Here is an 18977-nt window from a genome sequence, read left to right as displayed (position 1 = left end):
TCAGCTTCATATTTTAATCTCTCTTGAATGGAGTTTATTAGAGATTCGAACTGTGTTTGCTTGGTCAAGATCATTGCCAGCAATGTCGCTTGGTCTTTAATAGAGTCAACCATTGCTTCTTCAATTTTTAGAAACGGTATCATAGATGTTGATAACACTGCTATCAGAGTATTTTGTAGCTCTAGCATTGTCGTAGGTAATCTTTGTTGGTATTCTGGATAGTTACTTATATTCCCAGGATTCGCACGGTTGGATGAATTTGTGTCATCTAGGTTGGTTTTCCAAGTTTTCTTCACTGGCGAATCGGTTTTTAGGAAACCTCTTGGGGTAGATGCCTCAAATTTCCCAATTTGTTTAGGCGTAGACACACCGCTGAGAACCTCGTTTTTTTTTCCTTGTAGATCCATAATTGTATCTATTTCTGTAATGTCTAGTGAAAGGCGAGCAGTTCGTGTTATGGGTGTATTTGTGGGATCATCGGTTTTCATAACATTCGGCAGGTGCGTTGTTTGCCATTGATGTTTAGCTGCCCTCGCACGCTCTTGCAGAGGCGTTAGATAGGAATCTTCACGTCTCGAATTGTATCCCAGCATCTCTGGAAATGTGAAGGTCTTCGTAGCGTCGCGTATAAGACAAACGTGCTCGATTTGAGATATCGGAGTTGTGGCAGAACATATGTTTCTTGTATCTAGTTTGCCATTATCCAGAGTATGTGGTGCAAAATCTGCGGAGTCCAGGGAGGGCTGGTCCACAGATTTGGGTTTGATTGTGGTGTGTGTGATTGGTGTTTTTACCTTGTTAGCTACTGCTCCATCGAGGTCGCGGTTGCTGTTCATATTCTGTGTAGGCGCTAACGATTCCTCTCGCTTGCCCTGGAGCCTTGTACGAGGTTTAGCCGGTTCCATGTAGACTTCCGAGTCTTGTCACCGATCTAGCCGCAAACAGCACAAAACAGCCTCGCCCTTTTCTCCACCTCGGGCTTCTCGCCACAAGGGCGCGGGAGTGTTGGTTTTGAAGGCACTTCCTGTGGGCGTGTCACACAGCTGTCAGGTGACGCGTGTCACGTGATGGGGAAGCGCTAGGGAAACACACCGCTCGCTTCAACTGCTATCGGCTCCTGCCGATAGTCTGATGCGAATTGGAGCGGCGCCTCGCCTTTCCTTATTTCTGCAGTAGTGAGTAGAATAAACTCGAATGTGCTCTCAGCCGCACAGCACAAAACAGCCTCGCCCTTTTCTCCACCTCGGGCTTGATTTTGTAATTACCTATCGCCCTGGCTGCAAGAATGGAAAAGCAGACGCCTTATCCCAGATTGGCATGGAAGAACCTAATTCGAGCTTAGAACCTGTGCCCATCATACCTGAGCAAAGAATCTTAGGCTTAACTTCATTGCAATCTATTGAGGATATCCAAACGCAAGTAAAACAACTTCTAGACTCTTCAACCTTACTGGAATGGAGTCAAAAGGGTCCTCTTTACACCGTTAAGGATGACTTACCCTACTTCCAAGAGCGGTTGTTTCTGCCAAGTAAGAAATTGCAAGAACTTGTTATTGCCCATCATCATGAATCTTTAATGGAATAATGGAAGGACACCCTGGTATCGCTAAAACGGAGGAAAAAATCAAACGCCACTTCTGGTGGCCTTCTTGGAGAAAAGACAAAGTCTTTTGTACTGTCTTGTGGAATTTGCGCCCAAAACAAGGCTCAAAAGAAAAGGCCAGCCGGCCTACTTCAACCCTTGGATATTCCACCGGCACCATGGCACACCCGGTCAACGGACTTTATAACAGATCTGCTTCCTTGTGCTGGTTACAACACAATCCTTGTAATTGTGGACCTATTCTCCAAAATGGCCCACTTTACCCCTTTAAAGGGTTTGCCTTCAGCTTCCACCTTGGCCAAGGAATTCCTGGAGAATATAGTTCGCATACATGGTTTCCCTTCCATTTTAGTCTCGGATCGTGGAAGTCAATTTATCTCACATTTTTGGAAGAAGTGTTGCCAACTAGCACAAATAGATGTGCGGTTATCCACCAGCCACCACTCCCAGATCGACGGACAAACCGAGAGAACCAATCAGACTCTCGAGCAATATCTTCGGTGCATGTTACACCAATCCGAGTTAAATTGGAAAGACATCCTTTGGATCGCAGAATATGCATACAACAATTCAGTGCATTCTGGAATCGGACAAACCCCCTTTTATACTTTGTATGGCCACCATCCTCGGACCTCTAATCTAGATCCACCTCTGACCCTGGAAATGCCCGCAGTAAATCATCTGCATTCCACAATAACCCGAGCCTTCAAAGAAGCTGCAACTCATTTACAGCAAGCCAAGAAAAAGTATAAAGAAAACGCTGATTTGCACCGAAGTAAAACTCCTCCTTACCAAGTAGGAGACCAGGTATGGCTAGCAACTAAACATTTACCCCTCAAGTGCCCGCGAACCTTCAATCCCAGATTCATAGGACCTTATCCCATCAAAGCTATAATCAACCCAGTGGCCTTTAAACTGGATCTACCATCCAACATGCGTATTCATCCAGTTTTTCATGGATCACTTTTGAAGCCAGTACAACCAGGAACCCGATTGTCCAAGCCTCCAGATCCAGTTCAAATTGAAGGGGAATTAGAATTCGAAGTTAGACATTTTAGACTCCAAGGTGGTAAAGTCAAAATTCTTCTATCTTGTTGACTGGAAGGGATATGGACCTCAGGAGAGATCATGGGAGCCTAGTCATGATGCCAGCCTCCAAGGAGCCAGGTCCGACCCAGCAACCCCAGAGGCAGGCATCATTTCCCCCAGGGGAGTGCCAGCGGGCCCAAGCTGGGGCCCTTTGGACGCAGTCCTGGCGCCTTAGGCGCCAGGCTCACGTTGGACCTCTGTCCTGGCGCCTTAGGCGCCAGGCTCATAAAGCTAGACATGTGTTCAAGTGTTTTAATGTGCACTTACCTGATGCAGACCATGCTGCCACATCCAGGCCCTCTTGAGGCCTGAATAGGAACTACTTTATCTGTGGGACTACTTTCCACCCGGGTGTGGTCGGGGGAGGATACATACCTGATCGGAGGAAGGATACACACTTGGAACTTCTTCCAAAGCTATTTAAACCACACCCGATCAGCAACTCACGCTTCGCATTGTTCTGCTCCTCGCAGCTGGACGCTCACCGTGTCAGCTCCTGCATCTGGACTTCAGCCACGCCTGTCAGCATCCTGGGTCCCCTGCAAAGGGAGACAAGAGACCTACCAGCTAATCTGCACCACGGAGACATCACCGACGATCCTGAAAGGGAAGACATAATTTTTAAAAGCATTTCGTTACGATCGCTGCAGCGCTGCATTTCACTCACCTTTCCTGGGTTCCTCCATCTTCAGCAGCGATCATCCGGATACACAGCCACTTCCCAGAGCCTAGAGAAAAAGATAAGAGGTGAGAGAAGGAAGGGAATAGGAAAAGCTCAGTTTCCTTCTAAGACTTACCTGTTGGGTCATTCCCATTTCATTTCGGGTCTTGCTGCTTCCAAGCAGGACCCCGGCCCCTATGGGGAAAAAAGACAAAGACATTAGATGAGCGAATGCAAAAACATTACTTGAGCGCTCATCTAGGACTTACCAGATCTTTACTGGAACTGCACGTTTCACTTCGGGGCGGCGCCATATCTCCGGCATTCCGAACCCCGGCCCCTATGGGGAAAAGACATCAATGCTTTGTTGCAAGAAGTCTCCAAAGGAATCTTCATTCATCACCTGAAAAAAGACAATGAACATTAATATTTAAAGCTTGAACTTTTGAACTTGCAACAGAACTTTTACAGCGCCTTACCAGTATAATCAAGCTTACCTGAACTCCCATCCAACCTCAATCCAGTGAAATAACTGGGTTCAACGCACCCCTGCATCAGAAGCAGGATGGAGAGCTCGTCCTTTCAGACCCTAAGTTGAGACTTCACGGGGGATCATGGAAGGGTATCGTGGAGGGTTGGAAGAGAGTGGGAGGCTTGAGCATAACTCAGTCAGTAGGTAATACTCCCTTTTCACGCACAGGGGAATATTCCTGTGAGCCGGGGAAGCCAGAGTAGAGGGCCCTTCCTGTCCATCTTCAGAGTCCTGCGCTTCACCATTGAAGAAGCATCAGCACTCGAAGCCAGACCTGCGCCTCCGTGGGAATCAGGTGAGCGTTACAAGGTCTCTCAGTTCGGTCCGTCACCTTAGCCTCAGAAAGAGGAACCTCGGAATAGAGTCCAGTAACAGCTCCCTTAAAAGGGGCCTCAAATCTTGGTTTGGTACAGAAAACCTCTACAGAGGCCTCAGGGCAAGCCCTGGTGTCTGTACGAGAAGCTCCAGCCAAGGAGACCTCAAAGCAAGCTCCGGTACCCACCGCCTCAGTAGAACTGGGCTGTCGATCAGCACCCACAGGAGGGGCCTTGGATTGTAATCCGGTGTTGGCAGGCCCCTTACAGAAGCCCTTGGAGAAAACTCTGATACCTTTTTAGGCCTGTAAGGCACCTCAGGGGAAACCCCGGTAATAGAGCTTATGAAGCCCCTCCCAGACTGTGAAGACCCCGGATAGGAGTCCCCCGGTCGCAGTGCCCTAAAATCTAAAGACCTTACCGGGCATCTCTTATCATCGATGAAACTATGAAAATGTGGAGGAGGAAAGCGCTGAACCGCCTCCTCCCACCGCTCCAGACAGCGTTGAAGTGCCCGGACCGAGATGGAATCACAGTAGAAACACGAGTCCCACCGATGATCCGGACCCAAACACTCTAAACAAAGAGGATGGGGATCCACCCTAGCAAAGCGTCGCTCGCAAGAAGGACATTCTAAATGAACCGGCATAGACAGACTACAACGTGACCACCAAACCAGAGCAGGAAAGAAGGGCACTGGAAGGAAAAAAATCTTGCAAAGATGCAAGTGCATCCAGTCCCGACAGCGGAGAAAAGGACAGAGGGGCAATGCGCTGGGCAGAGCTAAGGAGGGCAGGGTTACAGCCACGTGCGAAACCCTGCGAAAAAAAGGGGACACATTTTTTTAAAATGTTATGCTTTTTTACAAAAGTGCTCTGGTCCCGTCCGATAGGACAGAATGTCCCATAAGTATGGAGAAACAGAACGTATGAGTAATATTTTTTTCTCTGTGTAGGAGTCTGGATGAGGCGGGAGAGGGGCTGCTCCTGCAGAGCTCCTCACAGTGCAGCCTTCCTAGGCTGGTAGGACAAGATAAATACTGATGTTCACATATTTGTTGAGTGTGCACATACGACAGTCTATATATATATATTTTTTAAAGTGTTGCTTGGAAGAGGGGCCTGGACCGGGATCAGGTCACCTGCTATTTTTGTTTGGAATGGTTAGTCTACCGCCATTTAAAAGTTGGTGTGGATTGACCTTGTGGAGATAAACTAAGGGTGACCTTCGCGTAGGCATTTCCTCACCCCACCACACTAAAGAATACACCATGAGCAGAGAAAATATACATAATGTGTTTTAAGTGCGAGTGCCTACCACCTTCTTCATTAGAGGGGTTGGTGGAAAAGTATAGGCACACACCCCCGACCAGTTCATCCCTAGAGCATACCCCATGGAGCCTGGCTGGGGGAACCCGGATGCGAATCCTGGGCATTGTCTGTTTTCGCTTGTGGCGAATAGGTCTACAGTGGGGAAACCCCACTGTGAGAAGAGGTCTCCTATGACTTCTTCGTGTAGACACCATTCGTGTTCTTCCAGGAGGGGTCTCTGCTCAAAGCGTCTGCTAGTGAATTGAGATCCCCTGGAACATGTTGAGATGACAGGTAAATGTTCCGTCTGAGTGCCCATATCCAACTTTTCTGGGCAAGCTTGGACAGATTTGGCGAACGAGTGCAGTCGTGCTGTCCATTAGGATCTGCACTGACATGTTGGATAGGTGGGGTCCAAACGCTCTAGCAGGTTGGTGTGATTTTTGGCCACTGTGTGAGATCAGAGACCTTGAACTGTGTGGTGAAGGAGGTGTGCTCCCCATCCTGACAGGGATGTGTCTGTAGTGACTACAGCCTGGATCGTAAAAGGGTTTCCCCTTTGAAAGATTCTCTTGTCCACCATCGAAGACTCTGTACTAGTGTTGGCGAAACAACCACTAGATCGTCCCACTGACCACTTGCCCGAGACCAGTGTTTCGCCAACCATTCCTGCATCGGTCGCATGCGCGCATGGGGAACTAGGTAAATACATGACGCCATCATGCCTAGCAAACACATTGCTTGACGAACCCTTATCTGACGACCTGACTGATATTGAGGAATTTGCAGTAATAGATTCTGAATTCTTTCCTCTGATGGAAAGGCCAGCCCCTCTTGAGTGTTTAGGACAGCTCCTATGAACTGTCTGGAGGTGTTTGGCACCAGGCTTGATTTTTTCTCGTTGATTGAGAAGCCCAATCCGAAGAGGTCGATCGTTCTTCGGATGTCGGATCTACTAATTACTGGGGTCTCCCCTGTGATGAGCCAGTCGTCCAGGTACGGTTACACTGGGATTGTCTCTGCGTAGGTGCGCCACCACCACCGCCAGTAGCTTGGTGAATACCCTTGGAGCCGAGGCTATACCGAATGGCAGCACCTTGAACTGGCAGTGCGGACTGTCCACCTTGAAGCGCAAGAATCTTCTGTGCGCTGGGAACATGGAAATATGAAAATAGGCATCTTTCATGTCCAATGTTGCCATGTAATCTCCCTTTTTTAGTAGGGGGATTACTTCTTGGAGGGGAGTCATTCGAAATTTTTGAGGCTTGACATACTTGTTTGCGGGGCGTAAATCTAATACTGCGTGCATTGTTAGATCTATATTTGGCACAAGGAAGTAAGTTCAATAAATACCCTTGTTTACCTGGTTGCCCGGGATAGGTTCTATTGCGTCCTTTGCAAGAAGAATGACGATCTCCTGGAGGAGTATTCTTTGGTGCTCCAAGGAGTGTAATTTCTGTCTTGGAGGAAGGTCGCGGGGGCGCTCCAACAGTTCAATGCAGTATCCCACGGACACTGTGGACAGCACCCATCTGTCCGTGGTGATCCCTTCCCATGCATGGGTGAAGCTGGAAATGCGCCCCCCCCTACTGGGGATGCATGGGAAGAGACCCTGAGCGGAGCGTTACTGTTTGTTGGGAGGCGTACCGCCTCTACCTGGGCTGCCTCTACCTCTACCACGGCCCCTTTTCTGACCTCTGGCGAAATTCTGGGTAGCCTGTTGGTTGTTTCCCCACGATGTACCTTGCCCTGAGGAGTAATTGGACCCTCTCTGGGAATTTTGGCTGCGGGAGCGACGAAAATTATTATTCCCTCGTTGGTTTGTGGGTTTATTGGTTAGCTGTCCAAGGGACTTAAGGGTCTCATATTCATCTTTTGCTGTTTTGAGTGCCTCTTCCACCACTTTCCCAAACAAGACATTTGGTTCCACCGGCATGACGATCAGAGTGGCTTGTGTCTCAGGTTTGAACCCCCGACTGCCTTAGCCAAGCGGGTCTCTTGATGACTGCTCTCTGCGATGAGCCGGCCTGCATTGTCTGCTGCGTCAAAAGTCGCCTTGAGAATGCATCCGGACACCGATCTCCCTTCTGACGCAATCTGGGTCAACTGGACCTTTAGAGGTTCAGGTGCAGAGGCAATTAGGGCAGCTACCTGCTGCCATTGGTGACAATTGTAACTTGCCAGCAGAGGTGGAATTAGAAATAATGTTCTCCTTGACTGGAGGAGCTTCCGAGGATACCTGCCCTTTTTCTGGTGGTTGTGACCACCAATGAGTCAGGTTTAGGCTGACCCCTTATATAAAGTGGGTCGGAGGGGGCGGCCCTGAATAAATTCTCTATTCTTGGGTTGACTGCCCGGGTAAGGTTAGGGGTGAGGAGGGAGGGATCAATTCTGCGTTGAATGGATTTCAGAATTGGTATGGCTTGGGCAACGGATTTCCTATCCCCCATCATTTCCTCTGCAAAGTCCTGCTCTTCTTGAGCCCCTTGAGTGTCTATCTGAAAGTGCTCTGCAGCTTTAGCCAAGACCTCATTTAGTAGTGGCGGATTATCCACAGGTGAGTCATTCAACGGTGGGTCCTTGGGAATAGGGGAGTCGAGACTATAGGCTTCTGCCTCGTCTTCCTCCTCCTCATCCTGGTCCTCATCGTCCCCATAATATTTGACCCCTGCCTGGTCATCCAGTATTTGTATGTCTGGATCTTCAGCATACTAATACTAAGGTTGAATAGTGAGTGGGTCTGAAATCAGGCCCTGAACTGGAGTCTCAGTACAAGGTCTCTCACTAGGAGGCGGAGGGTCTTTGGATCCAGAAGGAGTAGAGGTATTAGGGGTATTCTGATAGCTCAAAAAGTGATCAGGATTCTTCTCGTAAAATGTTAGCCAAAAAAGACATTCTCATCACTCTGTCGATGTCTTCAGAGCTCCATTCCTTGGAACTGGGAATCACCACCTCTTGTTGAGGTTCATCTTCCATTCCCATATCCTCTGGAGTGGGAGGGACAACCCTAGGGTTAGGGGTCTTGGTCTTTTCAGAAGATCCATGTTTGTCCTTCTGAACCTTGTGTTCAGATTTCTTTTCTGTAGTTTGTCCCCTTTACCATGTGTGAAGGAATGTTTCCCTGACTCCTTGGTCTTCCCTGAATCTTTCGATGCCTGGCGTCGAGATTCGGAGGTGGGTTCCATAGGGTCTAGAGATTTAGAGGGGGCGGGGGCCTCGAGATTCGGAGGTAGACGTAGAACGAACTGCCGGAGCCGACTTTGAACGTGCTGCTTGGGGGTGGAGGTCGGTTTCGTCTTCTGACGACCAAACCTCTGACTTTAGGAAGCGTGGCACCTTTAGCAATCGTAGACGGTTGCTGTGTGTCATGAGGCGATGGAGACCTGGAACGCCCAGAGGACACTGATTCTGTGGACACACTCTTTGTGCCTTTTTCTGCCGGTCGCTCGACACACGTGTCGAGATTCGGGAGGGGTTAGTGTGTTTAGAAGTAGGTGTATGGATAGCGCTCATGCCGCCGGGTGTGGTCCCCATAACTGCCCCGCCGGACAGTCCTCTGAGGTCGGGGGCTCGCGCTTGGGTGTCTAACGAAAGTCCAGTGCCCTTGCCGTCCGAAACAGCGGCGTTGCTGCCATCACTGAAGAACCCACAGCATCCATGGCCTCGAGTTGCCTGGCGTAATGGGCCCAACGTTTGGTGGAGCGGTCCTCAAGTGTTTTAGCTTTAAAGAGCTTATACGCTCTGCAATTGGCTTCAGGGTGTTCCCTAGGCAAACAGAGGTTACAGGTGTTATGCTCATCTACCCAAGGGAACTTACGGTTGCACTTGGGGCAGAATTTAAATGGAGTACTCTCCATATGTTATTATATGGCAGCAGGCGAGTGTATGTAGGAAATAAACAAGTGTGAGTATGTCCACCCCCCACTCTTCCTACTTGCAAGGCCGAGGCCAGAGGCCTTCCGAGGGCCAAAGTCCGCTGTGCAGTCTCAACAGCCTTTTGTTCTTCAGTACCGGCATCAATCTTCGGAGTCTCGACGTGGGATAAGAGGAATGGGGAACTTTTGAATAATTAATGACAAATAGCTGAAAGCCAGGGAACTCTGGAACTATGCTTCCGACAAGTATGGCGGAAAAAAACAATCTGAGGGTCCTACACGCGTGAGGGATCATGGGTACAGTGGACGACACACTAGGGATAGTATTACTGGCACGCCCTAGGTCGACACCCATTTTCGAGTTTCGAAAAAACAAACTAACACTCCGCAGCTTCCACTAGATGTCGGCCTATACACAGCGTGTGATCTAAGCAGAATCCGCAAGCCTCAGAAATATATATATGTTCTTATTGTGTCGTGTCTAGTATTGTTTTTGTGTGTTGTCCTCTTGGCAAATTTTTGATATGCATACTAAAAATGTTTATATTGTATTTTGTTTCCATGACAAAACTGACTTTTGTTGTGTTTTGGCCCAATTACAAAGTATCATAGTCAAAGAAACCAAAAAAACAGCAGGAGGTACATGAATGAAATAAAGCAGAAAATATAGCACATCCAGCTGAAAAGTAGTGATCAAATACAGTACACTTCAAAGAGCTGTACATCTACTCTGGCGAAAAGAACTACTAGAGGAGAAAATCCCTAGCCAACTATACAGCAATCCGTCATACAGTGCATCATTCATTTAGCAGATAATATAGGCAGTCAGCAGACAATGTCCTGGAGAACAGGGAAAAGTGATCAAGAATATAAAATATATTGTATACCAACACAAGGCTATTTCACACAAAAATGTAAAACTGGATTCATCTGGAAAATTGTGTCCAAAACCAGTACATTTCCCTTTTTATTCTCATCAGTGTATCAACACCTCTAGTGCATATCCGCAAAACATCAGGAATAGTAAATCTAATCTGTGAAATATTACATTTGCCCAATAAATGTCTAGCCACAGGTGATTTCAAGTTCGGAGTGCGCTTGTTATGTTCAATCCAGCTCTCTTGTGCTGTTCTTGAGGTTTGTCCCACATATAACAATGCACAAGGACATTTAATGGCATAGAATACACACAATGAATTACAGGTGGCATAATCATGTAAAACTATTTTATTTCCTGTATAGGGATGCTGAATCAACCTACCCCTTATCACATTGTTACAATTGCTGCAACTGTATGTGCCATTTCTGCATCGCCTAATCCTACTCAGATTATCACTAGCAGGTTTCTCAGCTCGTATCAGCCTCTCGAAAGTTCCTCCCTCTTCAGCATGCCACCATCAGGTGGTTTGGGGAATAATCTTTATAACCACTGATCAACATGCAAATACTTTTTTTTTTTTTAATGATTCTGGATATGTGCATACTGTGTCTAGAGTACTCCGAGATATAAAGTAGTGGGATTTCTTTACTTTTGGGAAATGATCTCAGCAAGGTCTCTGCATCAATGTAGTCTTACTCCGTGCCGAGTGTGCCAAACTCATCACATCTGCTGGATAACCTCTAGATCTAAACCTTTTGCCCAGACTGGCACTCTCCTGATCATAAACCTCTATCTGCTAGTGTTAGGACAGTTTTTCTAAAGTCCACTGAAAGGGACTTTATAAAACTATACCTTAGGCAATATAGAAACTCATCTGAGTGTAAGGCTGTCACGGTAGTGGTAGCTATGACAGAGCAGCCAGGCTTTTCTTAGGCGGGAGAGAGGGCTGTAGGAAGGCGCAAAACTTGAAGCATACATAGGATCCAAAGAAACAGCGACAGATTGTAAAAAGAATGGTTTATTTTATATGTACATAGGCAAATACATTTTTAGAAAGGTAAGTACTATTACAAGTCAAACACTATACATACCAACATTATACTTATGTTAAGTATAAACCACATTTAGAATAGCAGTTATGTTAACGGATCTTTATACACCACTATCACCACCACTGGAGTAGTCCCTTTCGGATCTGAAAAGCAAGAGGGTAAGGTAAGTTAGGACTGAGCAGCAAAAAAGCACAAGAGCTGTGATGTGCCGTTAGCAGCTTTGGTTCAGTTCACACCATTCGCTGAGCGTAGGTGCGATTTTTCGGTCAGTAGTTGTCATGCGCTGCTGTGCGAGGCTATGTGGGGTTTGTTTCGTTATTGTGGTGGTTTAGCGAAGTTGTGCAGTTTATTGTGCAACATAGGTATGGTTGTATTAGGTTTAGCATTTGAGGTGTAAGCAGAGGGATGGGATTCTTTGTGGGTTGGTTAGTGGTGGTGCTCCATTGTACCTCCTTTGCTTTGGCCACCTGTGGTTCGGGTCCCTGCCAGTGTTGCATTTTATGGTGTGGGGGCGAGTCTACCCCCCCCCATGTCACACCTATATTTTTTGTTGGGTTGTTGGTTGTCTGTAGGGCTATTTAGTGGTGAGGCCTCCAACAGCCACCCACCCTCTGTCATGAATATTGGATTTATATATCACTTTGACCCCTGGCACCTTGAGGTAGGAAGGGGGTAGGGACCTCTTCCTTTGAGCTACATGGTGCCTGTGGTTTACCTGCTCAAATTGCCACTCTTTCCCCTTCAAAACGTATGTCCTCTGTCTGTGGTTCAACCTACGACACGCTCATTAACCTCTGTTGAGGCCTTCCATGGGAACCCTGGTCTCCCTCCCACTCGGAAGTCTCTCCATGCCCCTGCACTTGTTGTGGTATGTTCTAGACCTACATCTTGCGATTATGTGTATTCATTCAGTGGGGTGTGGGTGTTGCCCATTCTTTTTCATCTGGTTCCGAGTTGAAGTCAGGTTTTTAGGAGCTCGCTGAATTTTAGATGGTCCTTCAAGTTTCGTATTTCTCTTGGGCGGGAGTTGCACATTTTTGCGGCTAGGCAAGAGACTGCTTATCCACCAAGTTTATTCCTTGTGTACGGTTTAGGTTCCAGGCAGATGTCATTGCTGGATCAGAGTATTCTGGTCACCTGGTAAATGGAGATTTTCTTTTGTAGGAATACTGCTCCTCGGCTGGGGATTGCTCTGTGCGGTATGCATATTGTTTTGAATGGGATTTGTTTTTCGACTGGTAGCCAATGTAGCATCTTTAGCGCCGGAGTGATCTGGTCTCTTCGTAAGAGTTTGAGGAGTATGGCCACTGCATTCTGTATATGTTGCAGTTTCTTCTGTAGATAATCTGGCATTCTGAGGGATAGGCTGTTGGCGTAGTCTATCCTTGACATGAGCGAAATTATGGCTAGCGTTTTGTGCATAAAGGAGAGGAATGGTAGGATCCTTTGGATCGTGTGTAGGTGGAAGAAGCATTTCGTGATATTGTGTTTACTTGCAGTTCTAATGTTAGCTTGTTGTCTATTAGGACTCCAAGATTTTTTATAATTTTTGATAGCATGGGCGCTGTTCCTTGTTTGCCTGACCATGGGATGTATTGGGTGCTTTCCTGGTTTTTTGATATGATCATGATTTCTGTCTTGCCCGGGTTGCGTTTGAGGCCATGTGTGTTAATCCAGTTGTAGAGCTCTTTCAGACAGTTTCTTGTACATCTTCGATTTTGTAGATGATTTGGGTGTCACCTGCATAGTGCCTTTTGATGAGGTTGATTAGCATAGTCAAGTAGATGTTGAAGAGTGGGGATAGGCAGGATCCTTGTGGTACTCCACAGGTGGTGTCTCACGGCTGTTTCCATTCTTTCAGAGGGGACCGATTTAATCTAGAGCAGCACCAGATCAGTGATCCCTATTTCTTCCAGTCTCTTGAACTCTGCGCCGATACTACTTGACCTCTGCAGAGTTTGTTTTTTAGTCTGCATTGGTCTTAAGGTCATCCCAGATAGAGAGAATTGCAGTCTCCGTCCCTCTCATAGGTCTGAAGCCGACTTGTGCCTGGTCCAACAGTTCGTGTATTTCTAAATGTTCCAGCGTTTGTTCGTAGACCAGTTTCTAGCAGTTTCGGTAGATGGGGAATGTTTGATATCTGTCTGTAATTAGAAAGGTCTTCCACATCGCCCGTATTATCCTGGAGGAGTGGTTTGATGTAGGCCGATTTGAAAGACTGTGGTACTCTCCCTGTTGAGAGCAATTGGTTGAAGAGGTTTGTGGCATTCCAATGGCGCGCCTTGTGTAAGGATTGATTTATAGATGTCTGGTGGGTGGGGATCCGTTGGTGAGCCTGCTTTATTGGTAAATTTCACAAGCTTGATGAATTTCTCTACAGATATTTGTGTGAGGTTTTGCAGATTATTCAGTGGTTCCAAGGTCGGTGGGGCATGGTGCACAGTCTGGTTGGTTAGTCTGCTTTGTATGACCTGATGTATGTCAGTGAATTTATTTTTGAAGTGTACCAGTGTGTGGTTGCATCCAGGTGGGTTTCCTATCTCATTTATGACGTTGAATAGCAATTGAGGGTTGGTGGCTATTGTGATTTGGGAATTTCCTGTGCAATTCAAGGTGAGTAAAACCACATTGCTTAACTTGAATTGTATACTTCCATTCTAAAAAAGTGTAATAGACCCTATTGGCAGTAAACAGCTACACTTATTCTGTTTCAAGCAATAACACTTACAAATGTTACTTTCTAGAATAGTGGAATACATTTCAAAGGTAAGTAAATCTATCCAAAATGCCCAGTTCTGTTTTTGTACTCAGCTGATGCAATTTCTCAGTGTTAAGTTGCCCTCTGCTGGCCAAATGGCAAAGTGCACCCACTTCAACAACAGCTACCATTTCAACAAGCACGGTTCTACGCGGCCACCTTCACTTTCCACTATGAAATCTTACGCCATCACGGGGACTCTGCAATGGAACAAGGTTGCCAAGTACACATCTACAAAGACACAGAGGCCTCTGATCGATGGAACTTTGATACTGTTCTAATACCACTCATACCATCTGACACAATTAGCCTTTTCAATGACATCAAGTCACAGGGATCCACGCCCCCTTCATGGAAGCAATTAGTGGTAATTCTGATATTTAAGAAGGGGGACAGAAGTGACCGTGAAATTACCAACCAATATTGATCTGTAAAATATGCTAGAACGGCGTAGGTTACACCGGGAACAGCTAGTAACTTTGTAATACTTTTCAGAATGGCATAAAGCAATTTCCAGCTAAGTAATAACTTTGTAATTGATTCTATTTTAGGAATAAACAGTTAAAGCACCAACACATAGCAAGTAAGTACTTTGCAACACTAGTTCTATGTTCTTTACATAATCCTTATACTTCAGCAGTCCTTCCCTAATCTAGGGCATGAGTGTTCTCAGAGGCAGAAGGGGACCCCGGAGTCCAGTGGCCAACAGTAGGAAGTTCAAGATGAGGCACACACTGGAAGAAGTCAGCGTTCCAGAGGATTTCTCAGCTAACAAATAACAGACTTTAGAGTCAGTAAAAGCGTTTGAGGACTTTGTAGAAGGCTCCCTAGATGCGTTCCAACATTAGGCCTGAGCGAATGGTATGGGAAAACTCACAACTACATGAACCACCACTCTAGCCACACAAGAGGGACACAAAGTCTTTAGGTAAGTATTAACTCAAGCCACACAGCATATCAGCAATGAAGAAGATGGTTCTTACAGACAGACGCCTTCACAATGCAGCAGCACAGGACCCGTTCTCTGGATTCATGCTCGTGGTGACACAAGAAAGGACACTAGATGGAAAATTGCAGCAGCAGCCGCAAGGAAAGGCTCCCAGCCGAGGATTCTTCAGTGCTTCTTGTGGCTCTGGTTTTGGAACCCTTTTCAAGGTACCATAGGAAGAACGGCTCCCCGATCGATTGCCACGCTATCTCAGTCCAGTACTCTGGTGCAGGGACAAGGAGTGGAATATTGCTTCTCAGGCTCCAGCAGGAGTCCACCAAGGTTTCAGCGAGATCCATTCATTGTTATTGTTATTGTTATTTTGCACTTATATAGCGCCTTATATACCATTGGTATGGTCTGAAGGCGCTGGTAGGTTGAACGCCCTTGGGAACCGAAGTTCAGATCAGTAGAGAGTAGGGAGAGTCAAAAGGTGCGTGTGTGCACCGGATATGTGTGCAGCTCGTGCGGTACATGTGTAATAGCTGATTCTTATTGGTAGGTGTGGTGGTTGAGAGATCAGGAGAATGTGTTCGTTCTGGCAGGATTTATCCGGAACGGATGTGGCTGCGTTAGGCCTGAGGAAGACGCCTGGCTGGGGTTGTGAGACCAGCAGTGATTACATAGAATGATGTGGAGTAAGCGGTGGATGTTCGTATGAGAACAGTTATACCGAATGGTGTCATAGTATCTCTGTGTTCTAGTTGAGTGGTGATGTAAAGGAGAGAGTAAGCGTGGGGTGTGGTAAGAATGGTTATATGCTCTTTCAATGTGCAAACTTCTAAAATCAACTTTCCCAGAGAGGCTACCGGGCGAACTTCTAAGTACAATTTTCCATACAGAGGCTATTGGGAACATGTATAAATTCAGTTTATCAGCGAGGCTACTTGGTACACTTCTAAGTGTAACTCTCGCGGAGGCTATTGGGTACACTTCTAAATGCAAATCATCACAGACCGTCTACTGGGCACATTTCTAAATTCAATTTTCCAGAGAGGCTATTGGGCAAACTTCTAATTGCGACTTTCCAGGGTGTCTATTGGATACACTTCTATAATCAACTTTCACAGATGCTATTGGTAGCACCTCTAAATGCAGCTTTCACAGCGTGGCTAATGGGCACACTTCTAAATTCAACTTTCACAGAGAGGCTATTGGGGACACTTCTAGGTTCCACTTTTCACAGAGGCTATTGGGCACATTTCTAAATTCTACTTTCACAGAGAGGCTATTGGGGACACTTCTAAATTCTACTTTTCACAGAGAGGCTATTGGGAACACTTCTAGGTTCAACTTTTCACAGAGGCTATTGGGCACATTTCTAAATTCTACTTTCACAGAGAGGCTATTGGGGACACTTCTAAATTCTACTTTTCACAGAGAGGCTATTGGGGACACTTCTAGGTTCAACTTTTCACAGAGGCTATTGGGCACATTTCTAAATTCTACTTTCACAGAGAGGCTATTGGGCACACTTCTAAATTCAACTTTAACAGAGAGGCTATTGGGCACACTTCTAAATTCGAATTTTTACAGAGGCTATTGAGGACACTTCTAAATTCAACTTTCACAGGGGGTATTGGGCACACATCTAAATTCAACTTTCTCAGAGAGGCTATTGGGCGCACTTCTAAATTCAACTTTAACAAAGAGGCTATTGAGGACACTTCTAAATTCAACTTTCCACAGAGGCTATTGGGCACACTTCCAAATTCAACTTTCCACAGAGGCTATTGAGGACACTTCTAAATTCAACTTTCACAGGGGGTATTGGGCACACTTCTAAATTCAACTTTCACAGGGGGTATTGGGCACACTTCTAAATTCTACTTTTCACAGATGCTATTGGGCACACTTCTAAATTCAACTTTTCACAGAGGCTATTGGGCACACTTCTAAATTCAACTTTAACAAAGAGGCTATTGAGGACTCTTCTAAATTCAACTTTCACAGAGGCTATTGAGGACACTTCTAAATTCAACTTTCACAGGGGGTAATGGGCACACATCTAAATTCAACTTTCTCAGAGAGGCTATTGGGCGCACTTCTAAATTCAACTTTAACAAAGAGGCTATTGAGGACTCTTCTAAATTCAACTTTCACAGAGGCTATTGGGCACACTTCCAAATTCAACTTTCCACAGAGGCTATTGAGGACACTTCTAAATTCAACTTTCACAGAGGCTATTGGGCACACTTCCAAATTTAACTTTCCACAGAGGCTATTGAGGACACTTCTAAATTCAACTTTCACAGGGGGTATTGGGCACACTTCTAAATTCTACTTTTCACAGATGTTATTGGGCACACTTCTAAATTCAACTTTTCACAGAGGCTATTGAGGACACTTCTAACATGCTAACGATCCCATTTCTATCTAGATGCGACGCAAGCTAGAGTTAAGAATCCTGAGTGAGGCACATGCTAACAATCACATTTCTATCTAGATGCGACGCAAGCTAGGGTTCAGAATTCTAAGTGTGGTGCATGTTAAGAATACTAATTTTTATCTAGATGCGGTGCAAGCTAAAGCTCAGTTCCCTACACGTGTGGCACTAGCTAAAATTGGCAAGTAAGTTCATGTGCATCGTAAGGCAGTATTTACAATCCATTTACAGTGGTCGCAAGTCTTCCTAGGTATGTCTTGATTTAAGTCTATGGCAGTCTATGCTATGGAAGGTAAGGTAGAGTGACAGGGGCTTTCTGGAGTAGAGTGATTGCTCTACACCCCACCCATGCCATACTCACAGTTTTGTTGGTGTCTGGCTTCCTTTGCTTCCCCTGCGGACACCTGTAGACACGTCCTGGAGCCGCCTCTGTTGGAGCCGCCCTTGGCCTCGGGGCCCTTAGCCGCGGGGCTGCCGGGCAGAGGGCTGCCCTGGGGGGGTGGCTTTAGTAGTATAGAGTGAGCCATTCGGGTGAGGGGGTGGGCTGGGAGGCGGGAGGAGGGAGGGGAGGAATGGGAAGCGGAACGGGGATACTAAAACACGTGGGCGCCGGTACCAGGAGGCACACCGGGCCTCTAAATCATTAAAATGAGACTCAGGAGGGTCTTGTGCTGGGCCTCACTCACCTCTGTGTAGCGCCTGGTGGAATGGCGTCTGCACGGCGAGTGAGGTCCCTAGTCCTGCAACACACGGCCTCTAGGCCAATCAAGGGCCGGGGGCGGGCTGGGAGGCGGGAGGAGGGAGGGGAGGAATGGGAAGCGGAACGGGGATACTAAAACACGTGGGCGCCGGTACCAGGAGGCACACCGGGCCTCTAAATCATAAAAATGAGACTCAGGAGGGTCTTGTGCTGGGCCTCACTCACCTCTGTGTAGCGCCTGGTGGAATGGCGTCTGCACGGCGAGTGAGGTCCCTAGTCCTGCAACACACGGCCTCTAGGCCAATCAAGGGCCGGGGGCGGGCTGGGAGGCGGGAGGAGGGAGGGGAGGAATGGGAAGCGGAACGGGGATACTAAAACACGTGGGCGCCGGTACCAGGAGGCACACCGGGCCTCTAAATCATTAAAATGAGACTCAGGAGGGTCTTGTGCTGGGCCTCACTCACCTCTGTGTAGCGCCTGGTGGAATGGCGTCTGCACGGCGAGTGAGGTCCCTAGTCCTGCAACACACGGCCTCTAGGCCAATCAAGGGCCGGGGGCGGGCTGGGAGGCGGGAGGAGGGAGGGGAGGAATGGGAAGCGGAACGGGGATACTAAAACACGTGGGCGCCGGTACCAGGAGGCACACCGGGCCTCTAAATCATAAAAATGAGACTCAGGAGGGTCTTGTGCTGGGCCTCACTCACCTCTGTGTAGCGCCTGGTGGAATGGCGTCTGCACGGCGAGTGAGGTCCCTAGTCCTGCAACACACGGCCTCTAGGCCAATCAAGGGCCGGGGGCGGGCTGGGAGGCGGGAGGAGGGAGGGGAGGAAT

This window comes from Ambystoma mexicanum, chromosome 5p (genome assembly GCF_040938575.1).
Source record: "Ambystoma mexicanum isolate Mex_15411 chromosome 5p, UKY_AmexF1_1, whole genome shotgun sequence".
Taxonomy (NCBI): domain Eukaryota; kingdom Metazoa; phylum Chordata; class Amphibia; order Caudata; family Ambystomatidae; genus Ambystoma; species Ambystoma mexicanum.
Note: the sequence above shows the minus strand (reverse complement) of the source record.